Raw genomic sequence first — 12,526 nt, 5'->3', positions numbered from 1 at the left:
GACGCTCCTTACTTCCCAGACAGGGCGGCCAGGCAGAGACGCTCCTCACTTCCCAGACGGGGCAGCTGGGCAGAGGTGCTCCTCACTTCCCAGGCGAGGTGGTCGGGCAGAGGCGCTCCTCACTTCCCAGACGATGGGCGGTCGGACAGAGACGCTCCTCACTTCCCAGACAGGGCGGCCGGGCAGAGACGCTCCTCACTTCCCAGACGGGGTGGCCCGGCAGAGGCCCTCCTCACTTCCCAGACGATGGGTGGCCGGGCAGAGATGCTTTTCACTTCCTAGATGGGGCATCCAGGCAGAGGCGCTCCTCACATCCCAGACGATGGGCGGCCAGGCAGAGACGCTCCTCACTTCCTAGACAAGGTGGCAGCCGGGCAGAGGTTGTAATCCTAGCATTTTGGGAGGCCAAGGTAGGCGGCTGGGAGGCGGAGGTTGCAGCGAGCTGAGATCACGCCACTGCACTCCAGCCTGGGCAACACTGAGCGTTGAGTGAGCGAGACTCCATCTGTAATCCCAGCACTTCGGGAGGCCGAGGCGGGCAGATACTCGAGGTCAGGAGTTGGAGACCAGCCTGGCCAACACGGCGAAACCCCGTGTCCACCAAAAACAGAAAAACCAGCCAGGCGTAGTGGCGTGTGCCTGCAATCCCAGGTATTCGGCAGGGCGAGGCAGGAGAATCACGGGAGCCCGAGGCAGGGAGGTTGCAGTGAGCTGAGACTATGCCGCTGCACTCCAGCCTGGGCAACAGAGGGAGACCGTCGAAAGAGGGAAGGAAGGAGAGAAAGAGAAAGAAAGAAGGAAATGAGAGAAAGAGAGAGAGAAAGAGAGAAAGAAAGGTGATGCAAGGAAGGAAAGAAGGAAGGAAAGCTCTAAAAACATTTTTAAAAGGAGCCAATGAGGCCTGCGCAAGCCCCAACCCATTGGTGGTTTGGGGTTGCTATCTGCCTCATAAAGCAGAGTGGAGGGTTTGTCTTTTGGGAAGACAAAGTGTCTTCTTCTCTAAAAAAAGCCTCCTACATAGTTGGCCTTGGCATCTGCCAGGAATAGAAGGGCAGGGCTTGAGGCTTCCTGAGTCTGGGTTTTCAGTTGAGGTCGAGGGTGAATACAGTGATTGTAACCAGAAAACCCGGAGGGGGGTGGAGTTACCTCCGGAACTCATCACTATTAACTCAGCCTGGACTTTGTGACAGTTAGAGAAGTGGATTTCTTAATAATAATAATTTTTTTAAAGGAGCACTTTGGGCGGGCGCGGTGGCTCACACCTGTAATCCCAGCACTTTGGGAGGCCAAGGCAGGCGGATCACCTGAGGTCAGGAGTTCGAGACCAGCCTGGACAACATGGTGAAACCCCATCTCTACTAAAAATACAAAAATTAGCCAGGTGTGGTGGTGCATGCCTGTAATCCCAGCTACTTGGGACGCTGAGGCAGGAGAATTGCTTGAACCTGGGAGGCGGACGTTGCAGTGAGCCGAGATCATGCCATTGCACCCTAGCCTGGGCTACAGAGGGAGACTGTGTCTCAAAAAAAAAAAAAGGAGTAATTTGTGGGTTTGATTTTATATGTATACATAAGTTTTCTACCAATATCCTATAAACCAAATGAATCCTCAGAAACTCCAGCTGAGCCTCTCTAATGCAGCCATTTTCTCCATCTCTACTGCCTGTTTCCCATCAGTACATAAACATAATCGAGTTCATCTTCAGAAAAGGCTTTGGGGATAAAAGTCTTTAAAAGGAGGCTTTAACTCTTCCCCTTTCTAGATACCACTTCTCTTTCCACAGCTAAGGTTTTTTGTGTTTTTTTTTTTTTTGAGATGAAGTCTTGCTCTGTTGCCCAGGCTGGAGTGCGGTGGCTTGATGTTGGCTCACTGCAGCCTCTGGCACCCGGATTTAAGCGATTCTCTTGCCTCATCCTCCAAAGTAGCTGGGATTACAGGCACGTGCCACCATGCCCAGCTAATTTTTGTATATTTAGTAGAGATGGCGTTTCAGCATCTTGGCCAGGCTGGTCTTGAACTCCTGACCTGGTGATCCACCCGCCTCAGCCTCCCAAAGTACTAGGATTACAGTCTTGAGCCACCGCGCCCGGCCTAGATTTTTTTAAAAACAATGGCATATACAGGTGGCCCTTTGTATTTGTGGGTTCTGCATCCAGGGATTCAACTAATTGTCGATGGAAAATATTTGGGAAAAAAATTGCATCTATACCAAACATGTACCCACTTTTTTGTCATTATTCCCTAAACCAGCAGTCCCCAAACTTTTTGGCACCAGGGACCGGTTTCATGGGAGACAGTTTTTCCACGGACGGAGTAGGATGGTTTTGGGATGAAACTGTTCACCTCAGATCATCAGGCATTAGTAAGATTCTCATAGCAACCTAGATCCCTAGCATGCACAGTTCACAATAGGGTTCGCTCTCCAATGAGAATCCAGTGTCACCGCTGAACTGACAGAAGGCAGAGTTCAGGTGGTAATGCGCTGTGAGCATCCCTCCCCTAAACAATACAGTATAACAACTGTAGAGCATTTACATTGTATTAGTTATAAGGAATCTAGAGATGATTTAAAGTGTATGGGAGGATGTACATAGGTTATGTGCAAATACTATGCCATTTTATATCAGGGACTTGAGCATCCACAGGAGGTCCTGGAACAAATCCCCCGCAGATACCAAGGGACGACTGTATGTTTCCTGCCTCTATTTCTGTACCTCCCTATCATTTCTTCCTGTTTAGAAATTAAAAAATCAATTTTTTGACAGAATTCTGTCACTTTTTTTAAGGTTCTAATAGTACCGTCTCAGATGACCTCCCTTCAAATCAACCAATTTTTTTTTTTTTTTTTTTTTGAGACAGGGTCTCACTCTGTCACCCAGGCTGGAGTGCAGTGGCTCGATCTCTGCTCACTGCAACTTCCGCCTCCCAGCTCAAGCAATTCTCCTGCTTCAGCCTCTCAAGTAGCTGGGACTACAGGTGCATGCCACGAAGCCTGGGTAATTTTTTTATTTTTTTGTAGAGACAAGGTTTTGCCATGTTGACAAGGCTGGTCTTGAACTCCTGGGCTCAAGAAATCCACCTGCCTCAGCCTCCCAAAGTGTTGGGATTACAGGCGTGAGCCACGGTGCTCCACCTGTTATCAACAAACTTTGTTTACTTGTGTATCCCCAGAACAATGTTGAAAAATTATATCCCCACTTTGCATTTTTTAAGGTGATCCAAGATTATGAGTTTAAGTGATTGCACATTACACCATTTCTGGATTGTTGTAAATATTATTTTAAAATAAAGTTGTTACATCATTTTCAAATGTATCCAATGGAATCTGTATCATAGCAGTTTAGTACCTATCATTATTCTTTTTAACTTTCTTTTTTTTTTTTTTTTTGCAGTTGCAGGATTTAATAGAGTGAAACAGGGCTCCCATAAAATGGGAGGGGACCCAAAGGGGGTTGCCGCTGCCTGCTCAATTGCCTGGGCTTATATCCCGATCATTGTCCCTCCCTCTGTGCTCTCAGGCAATATATGATTTGACTATTTCTTTACCTCCTGCTTTAGCCTCATTTGTATTTTAGTGAGCCCTCTTTACTAGCTGATTGGTCGAGTGTGAGCTGAGTTACAAGCCCCATGTTTAAAGGTGGGTGCAGTCACCTTTCCCAGCTAGGCTTAGGAATTCTTAGTCGGCCTAGGAAATCCAGTTAGTCCTATCTCTCAGTCCCCCCTCTCAACAGGAAAACCCAAGTGCTGTTGGGGAGGTTGGCCGACGGCTGCTCTGCTTCCTGCTGAATTGGGGCATAGTAGGGGGCGTGCTGTTGAGATTTCCTCAGGAGGGGTGCCTTCAATGTCATTAACGTCGGAGCATGGGCTAGCAGGCCGATCCAGGGGTCCGCAGTAGACCTTAGTCATGGACTGCATCTGGGGCTCCATTTGAAGAATGATTTGTAGTTTTACAGCTTCAATTCTGGAAGAGACAAACTTAACAAGGAGGTTAAAGATACAGGGATTGAAATGTGTAGCCTGAAGTGCAGGGGCATATGGGTGTGGACAGTGACAGTGGGGTTTCCGCAACTTTAGAAAAACTCCTATATGATGGGGCATCAATATTTCCAGGAAGCTGCATTCTTCATAGAAGCTCTTGGTAAGGGGAGCTACTGGTAGTACAGCGGCATACAGGGGGTGCAGTAAGACTGAAAAATTTGGTGAAGGGTTTTAAGTAATTTCCATTGGTTAGCCGCAGGCAAAAGTATTTTTCCTTCTTCGGTGGCTAGCCATCCTGAGGGGAGGAAACAATGTCCTCATGAGGTTCCCCATTCTATTTCTTCTGCTGAGTACTGGGGCTTGGTTTCCCGGAGGGGATTACCCCATACTAGGGGTCCTTCTTATAAGCATTTCTAATGGAGGGTCCTGCCTTGTGGATCTTTGGCTTTAATATCCACTTGGCAGTTCCCTTCTATTTCCCTTTCCTTTCTGATGACCCTGGCAGTGTAAGACTGCCACCTCTTTAGGTTTCTGTACAGCCAAGAATAATCTCCTAATGGCTTCCTGATGTTTGACAGGTGTTCCCTCGGAAATTAGGAATTCCCTTTCTCTCCATATTGCTGCGTGGGCATGGAGGACTAGGTAAGCATACTTAGAGTCTGTATATATACTTACCCTTTTATCTTCTCCTAATTCTGGTGCCCAAGTGAGGGCTATTAGTTCTGCCAGCTGAGCACTAGTTCCTGGAGTGAGGGGATTACTTTCAAGTATTCCATTATCACTGACCACTGCATACCCCGCTTTTCAAAGTCCTTTTTCTACAAAGGAATTTTCATTAGTATACAACTTGAGGTCGGGATCAATCAAGGGAACCTCTAGAAGGTCCCCTCAAGCAGCATAGGTTTGAGCAATCACCTGTTGACAGTTGTGTTCTATCTTTATTGTTTGGAAGAAATGTGGCTGAGTTAAGAGTTTCACAAGTGTGCAGTTGCAACACTGGCCCTTCAAGTAATAGAGCCTGATATTTAAGCAAACGGTTGTCTGACAGCCACAAGTCTCTTTTAGCAGTGAGTATGCCGTTCACATCATGAGATGTCCACACAGTAAGATCTCTTCCGTGTATTATTTTAACTGCTTCAGATACTAAGACTGCTACTGCTACCACTACCAGTAAACAGTGAGGCCAACCCTTTGCCACTACATCAGTTTCCTTACTCAGTATGTCACAGGTTGCAAGCTGGTCTCTTGGACCTGTGTAAGGACTCCTAGAGCTATTCCTGTTTTGTTTTGTTTTGTTTTGTTTTTGAGATGGAGTCTTGCTCTGTCACCCAGGCTGGAGTGCAGTGGCACCATCTCGGCTCACTGCAAGCTCCACCTCCTGGGTTCATGCCATTCTCCTGCCTCAGCCTCCCAAGTAGCTGGGACTACAGGTGCCCGCCACCATGCCTGGCAAATTTTTTGGATTTTTAGTAGAGACGGGGTTTCACTGTGGTCTGGATCTCCTGACCTCGTGATCCTCCTGCCTCAGCCTCCCAAAGTGCTGGGATTACAGGCGTAAGCCACCACACCCGGCCACTATTCCTGTTTTTTTTCTGTGACACATAAAGAAAAGTCTTACCTTGTTGGCAAGCCTAACACTGGGGCTTGGGTTAGGGCCTTCTTTAGGGCCTGGAAAGCTGCTTCTGCTTCAGGTGTCCATCTTACTAAATGGGTATTGGCTTTCTGAGTTTCCTTAATTAGTGTATATAATGATCTGGCTGTTTTGCCTTACCTGGGAATCCATATTTGGCAGAAGCCTGTTATGCCAAGGAACCCTCTTAGTTGCTTTAGGGTTTTGGGATGAGGATAAGCCAGTATAGGCTGGTTACGTTCCTTATTGGGGGCCCTGGTGCCTTTGGGTAATTTTAGCCCTAAGTATTTAACCTGCTGTGAGCAGAGCTGAGCCTTTGGTTTGGAAACCTTGTAGCCACAGGTGGCGAGGAAATTTAAGAGTGCTTGGGTGGCTTGATGGCACAAGGTTTCTGAACGGGCGGCTAAAAGTAAATCATCCACGTACCGAAGGACGAGAGTGTCCAGGTATCAGAACTGGCTGAAGTCTTGGGCTAATTCCTGGCCAAATAGATGGGGGCTATCCCTGAACACTTGGGGTAAAACAATCCTATGTTCAGGTGCATAATGGCCCCTGCTTTTGCTAGAATGTCTCTCCCTAACAAGGGAGTGGGGTGTTCAGGCATAATTAGAAAAGCATGTGAAAAGAATAAATTTCCCCAGTCACAACTTAGTGGCTGGGAGAAGTATCTAGTGACTAGTTGTCCTAGGACCCCTCGGATAGTGACAGATCTGGAGGACAGTTGTCCGGGACAGGAGAGTAAGACTGAGAAGGCCGCACCAGTGTCCAGGAGACAGTTAACCTCCTGGCCCTCAGTGGTCAAGCATACCCAGGGCTCTGTGAGGGTGATAGCATGGGCTGGCACTTGCCCTGGGCACCCTCAGTCCTGCTGCTTGGATCATCTTGTTAGTGGCTTCTGACTCAGAGGACCTTCATCCCCTGGGGCAGTGGGCCTTCCAGTGATTCCCTTGACATAAGGGGCATGGACGAGGGGGTGGCTTATTTCTATTTGGACAGTCTTTTTAAAAGTGTCCTTGAAGACCGCACTGGAAGCAAGCCCTATTAGGCTTGCGATTTGCCCAGCCTTTCCATGTTCCAGAGCCTCCAAAGTCTGCTTGCCTGAGGGCCATGACTAAAGTGGTGGCCTTTTTCTTATCCCGTTTATCCCGTTCCACGTGCTCCTCCTGATCTCTATTATAAAAAACCAAGGTTGCCAAGTTCAATAGGGTTTCTAAGTTTTGCTCTGGGCCTAAGGTGGACTTTTGAAGTTTTTTTTCTAATGTCTGCAGCTGAATGAGTGACAAACTTATCATTTAAGATTAGTTGGCCTTCAACAGAGTCAGGTGACAGAGAGGTATGCTTCCTCAATGCCTCCCTTAGTCTCTCCAGAAAGGCAGTAGGATTTTCTTCCTTTCCTTGTGTTATGGTGGACATCATTGAATAATTTATAGGCTTCTTCCTAGTTTTCCTTAGTCCTTCTAGCATGCAAGTTAGTAAAGGTCTGTGGCACCAATCTCCATGTTCTGACTCTGCGTTCCAATGAGGGTCTACACTGGGAACTGCCTGCTGGCCTGTGGGGAATTGTTCGTTTTCATCTGTTGTCATCCTATCATTGACCTGACCGAGATACCAGAGATCGCCAAACTCTCAGGCTGCAGTTATGGTGGCACTTCTCTCATTTGGGGTTAGTGTCTGATCTAGCAGTAACATTATATCTCTCCATGTCAGATTAAAGGATTGTCCTAACCCTTGTAAAACATCAATATAGCCATCAGGGTTATTTGAGAATTTACCTGGGTCTATTTTAATTTGCTTTAAGTCTGACAGGGAATAAAGGTACATACACTCTGACTGGGCCGAATTCTCCAGAATTCATCTTAGGGGCATTTTTGCCTTGGGGTGAACGTTTCCCATCTGAAAAAAGAACATAGGGATGCCAGCACCCCTAGTCATTTTCTAATGAGCGTTAGTCCTAGAGCGTCCTCTGTGGTCCTAATGCTTATCCTTTCCAGGGTGTAACCACCCATGGAACTCTGCTTATCGAATTAGTTATGCTCACCAATGTAGCAGTCCTGCACCTGTTTTCCCACCTTTCTTGACTGCAAAGAAAGGGGTCTGGGCTGCTGGATTCTAGTGGTCCTTTACCAGTGTGCCCAACATTGCCCTTGCGCTCAGGGTGAGTTCTAGAGCTGGGCTGGGTTCCTGAGTATTTCATAACAACCCAGCTGCCCTATCAACATGCATTCCCTTAAACAACAGTTCTTATGCAAATTCGTTTCAGAGAGGGTGTAGGTAACCTTTTGAGTAAGGATTGAGATAGAGTTTTTTGATTCTGTAAGTACTTTAAGGCTTGGCTGACTGCAAACAGCTTGCACATTTGAGCAGACCAATTATTAGGCAATTTTCCTAACTCTGCTTCCACAAGAGTCTCCCTATCAATTACTGAATACCCATTGTGGTTTGTTTCTCAATCATCTGGGAGGAGCCATCTATAGTCCTGTCCTGAAGGGAGATCCTCCTAGGTCTGGTCGGACCTTTGTATGGTAATTGAGATTTAAATCCCCTATCAGGAAATCTGCTGGGTTAAGGGAATTTTTAGTCGTTAATGTTAAATCACCTTTTTCTAACAGAATAGCCCCATACTTTAAGATTTTTGAGTTAGTAAGCTACCTTTTTGCTTTTTTGACTTAGAATAATTCTGAACTGGTGAGGTGTGCTCACAGTGAAGTTTCCTCTAAAAGTTACTTTTCTACTTTCTTCTGTTAGCAAAGCAGTTGCTGCTACAGAGTGAATGCATTTGGGCCATCCATGGGCTCCTGGGTTAAGGATTTTTGGTAGGAAGGCTACTGGTTGTCAGTGGTCTCAGTGTTTTCAGGCTATCCCCTTGTTTACACTGACAACAAGGTAGTGTTGGAGTGTTATAGGGTCACAGAGAAGACCTTCAATTATCAATTACAGGCTTTAAATTTATCCTGGCTTTTAAAGGAATAGGACACACTGTTTTTTCTTTACTACTTCTGTCTCTTTTTTTCCCTCTCTCCCTCTCTTCTCTCTTTTCTCTCCCTGTCTCTCTATATATATCTTTTCTCTCCTTGACTTACTCAATTTGCTTTCATTCTGATCTATTATGTTGTCATAGACCCAGTTCCAGTTGTTAAAGTACTGGGTCATCAGTTCTAAGGCCCTGGCCAAGGAGCCAAGGCTTGGAGATTGCATTGCAGAGGGGTAAGCTGGGTAGAAATGGGTGGAGGAGAGCATCTTACACAATGGGAGAGCAATCCTCCTAGCCATTTACAAACTTGGGGCCTTGGCAAGGGTGGTAGGGAATGGGTCCCACATAACTGCCCATGTTGAGAGCTGTATGCCTAAATTGGGAGGAACACCAGGAACAAAACTCCCTGGGTTCATAGCCTAGATGCCTAAGGACACAGCGTAGAGCTTCCTTAGATCCCTTTAGAGATACAACTTGCTCTAATACTTGGGAGAGGAAATGAAAGTCTGAACCATTAGTACCTAGGAGGCAGGGATCAGAGGAAGTAGATTCAGAGGTAAGGAGAATTTTGGGGCTGCACTTTCAAGAAAGTCGTGGTTGGGACCCAGGAGGTATGGGTCAGAAGGAAAGGTAGGGGTACACTTGTACGCATGGGCGACTGTTGAGTAGAGACTTCTGGCTGCGCCATGAACTCAACCGGCTAACGCCGGGAGTTTGAGATGACAGCTTTCTGCCTCTAGTAGGCCCTTGGCTTCCCCAGGAAAATTGAAAGCAGAATCTGGTTCCAGGCAGAACAATGCTCCCAACCCAGAAGAATTGGAGGTTGTTAGAAAGCCCTTTCCCAGACAGCCTCACACCTGAGTCTTAAGTCTGGCGGCCACACTAATCATTTTTAACTGGCCGACAGGTGCCTGGTATTTTCCTCCAATTCTAAGGAAGCATAGGACAGAATAGCAAGTGAAAGTGGTCCAATATTACTCACCGCTTCAGAGGTCCCTTTGTGGTCACCAAAATGTTACCGGGGGGGTCCTTGTCCTTAGAGCCCCCAAGATGGCGGTGGGCCGCTTCCAAGGTGGTGGCAAGCCTCATTTTCTCTGACCTGGGGTTCTTGGCCTCACGGATCCCAAGGAATGGAACCTTGAGCCATGCGGTGAGTGTTATAGCTCTATTAGAAGCTGTGAGTCATGGAAGAGAACCGTGGAACCCAGTGACTAGTGTTCAGCTCAATTAGGACAAACCCGGGCACTTAGCCGTGCAGGAACAATAGTGAGCCTTTAGCCTGATCAGGAGAGGCAATGGGCGCCTCACTGGATCAGAAGCACAGTGGACACCCTGCTGGATCCGGAGGGCTGGAAGTCAGCAGCAGGTCTGCGATGGTGGCAAACAGCAGTGGGTGGACAGTGAGCGAAAGGTCAGCTCGAGCCGTAACAAACACAGACCAGAAGAGTGTGCGGTTGCAAGATTTAATAGAGTGAAAACAAAGCTCCCATAAAATGGGAGGGGAACCAAAGGGGGTTGCCCTTTTTTAACGTTTTTTAAGAGACAGGGTCTCGCTATGTTGCCTAGGCTGGTCTTGAGCTCCTGGGCTCAAGCACTCCTCCTGCCTTGGCCTCCCAAACTGCTGGGATTACAAACATGAGCCACCACACCCAACCCGAGTCATTATTCTTTTTTTAAGAGTTGCTAATTTTACTTTTCACCTTCATCTGCTTACCTCACAGAATTTTATCCTAATGAAGTATATGTACACCATAAATTCTTTTGTTCTTTTTGTTGAGACAGAGTTTCGCTCTTGTTGCCCAGGCTGGAGTGCCATGGTGTGATCTTGGCTCACCACAACCTCCACCTCCTGGGTTCAAGTAATTCTCCTGCCCCAGCCTCCCGAAGCTGGGATTACAGACATGCACCACCACGCCTGGCTAATTTTTTGTATTTTTAGTAGAGACAGGGTTTCTGCATGTTGGTCAGTCTGGTTTTGAACTCCCGACCTCAAGTGTTCCACCCGCCTCAGCCTCCCAAAGTGCTAGGATTACAGGTGTGAGCCACCATGCCCAGCTGGCATGATCTTGGCTCACTGCAGCCTCCACCTCCCAGGTTCAAGTGATTCTCCTGCCTCAACCTCCTGAATAGCTGGGACTACAGGTGTGCACCATCATGCCTGGCTGATTTTTGTAATTATAGTAGAAATGGTGTCTCACCATGTTGGCCAGGTTGGTCTCGAACTTCTGACCTCAGGTGATCTGCCTGTCTTGGCCTTAAAGTGCTAGAATTACAGGTGTGAGCCACTGTGCCCATCCATAAATCTTTATTAATCCCCCATCATATGTTCCTGTCTCTCACACACAAAATAGAAATTAAATTTTTTAAAAAATTTCTTATAAGTCTCTAAGGGTTCATTATTTTTCTGGACTGAATTTTTATTTCTATTATTAGCATACAAGATTTTTTTTCTTTTTTTATTATTATATTTTAAGTTTTAGGGTACTTATGCACAACATGCAGGTTTGTTACATATGTATACATGTGCCATGTTGGTGTGCTGCACCCATTAACTCGTCATTTAGCATTAGGTATATCTCCTAATGATATCCCTCCCCCTTTCCCCCACCCACAACAGTCCCCGGTGTGTGATGTTCCCCTTCCTGTGTCCATGAGTTCTCATTGTTCAGTTCCCACCTGTGAGTGAGAACATGTGGTGTTTGGTTTTTTGTCCTTACGATAGTTTGCTGAGAATGATGGTTTCCAGCTTCATCCATGTCCCTATAAAGGACATGAACTCATCATTTTTTATGGCTGCATAGTATTCCATGGTGTATATGTGCCACATTTTCTTAATCAGTCTATCATTGTTGGACATTTGGGTTGGTTCCAAGTCTTTGCTATTGTGAATAGTGCCACAATAAACATACGTGTGCATGTGTCTTTATAGCAGCATGATTTATAGTCCTTTGGGTATATACCCAGTAATGGGATGGCTGGGTCAAATGGTATTTCTAGTTCTAGATCCTTGAGGAATCACCACACCGACTTCCACAATGGTTGAACTAGTTTACAGTCCCACCAACAGTGTCAAAGTGTTCCTATTTCTCCACATCCTCTCCAGCACCTGTTGTTTCCTGACTTTTTAATGATCGCCATTCTAACTGGTGTGAGATGGTATCTCATTGTGGTTTTGATTTGCATTTCTCTGATGGCCAGTGATGATGAGCACTTTTTCTTTTTTATTTTATTTTATTTTATTTATTATACTTTAGGTTTTAGGGTACATGTGCACAATGTGCAGGTTTGTTACATATGTATCCATGTGCCATGTTGGTTTGCTGCACCCATTAACTCGTCATTTAGCATTAGGTATATCTCCTAATGCTGTCCCTCCCCCCTCCCCCCACCCCACAACAGTCCCCAGAGTGTGATGTTCCCCTTCCTATGTCCATGAGTTCTCATTGTTCAATTCCCACCTATGAGTGAGAACATGCAGTATTTGGTTTTTTGTCCTTGCAATAGTTTACTGAGAATGATGTTTTCCAGTTTCATCCGTGTCCCTACAAAGGACATGAACTCATCGTTTTTTATGGCTGCTTAGTATTGCATGGTGTATATGTGCCACATTTTCTTAATCCAGTCTATTGTTGTTGGACATTTGGGTTGGTTCCAAGTCTTTGCTATTGTGAATAGTGCCGCAATAAACATACGTGTGCATGTGTCTTTATAGCAGCATGATTTATAATCCTTTGGGTATATACCTAGTAATGGGATGGCTGGGTCAAATGGTATTTCTAGTTCTAGATCCCTGAGGAATCGCCACACTGACTTCCACAATGGTTGAACTAGTTTACAGTCCCACCAACAGTGTAAAAGTGTTCCTATTTCTCCACATCCTCTCCAGCACCTGTTGTTTCCTGACTTTTTAATGATGGCCATTCTAACTGGTGTGAGATGGTATCTCA

At 46.2% G+C, this 12,526-nt stretch overlaps 1 long non-coding RNA gene across 2 annotated transcripts in view; it reads left to right on the top strand.

The window, feature by feature from the left end:
- Positions 1-12,526, top strand: part of LOC116484228 (uncharacterized) — a 41,343-nt gene that overhangs the window by 6,000 nt on the left and 22,817 nt on the right. The window contains exon 2 of one of the 2 annotated variants that reach the window (XR_009209978.1): positions 4,557-4,620. This is a non-coding gene — a long non-coding RNA (uncharacterized LOC116484228). Of the gene's footprint in view, positions 1-4,556; positions 4,621-8,997; positions 9,730-12,526 lie in introns of those variants that run through there. The other variant, XR_009209977.1, reaches the window with a different exon arrangement.

This window comes from Hylobates moloch, unplaced genomic scaffold (genome assembly GCF_009828535.3).
Source record: "Hylobates moloch isolate HMO894 unplaced genomic scaffold, HMol_V3 SCAFFOLD_15, whole genome shotgun sequence".
NCBI lineage: Eukaryota > Metazoa > Chordata > Mammalia > Primates > Hylobatidae > Hylobates > Hylobates moloch.
This window is presented reverse-complemented; position numbering and strand designations above follow the sequence as displayed.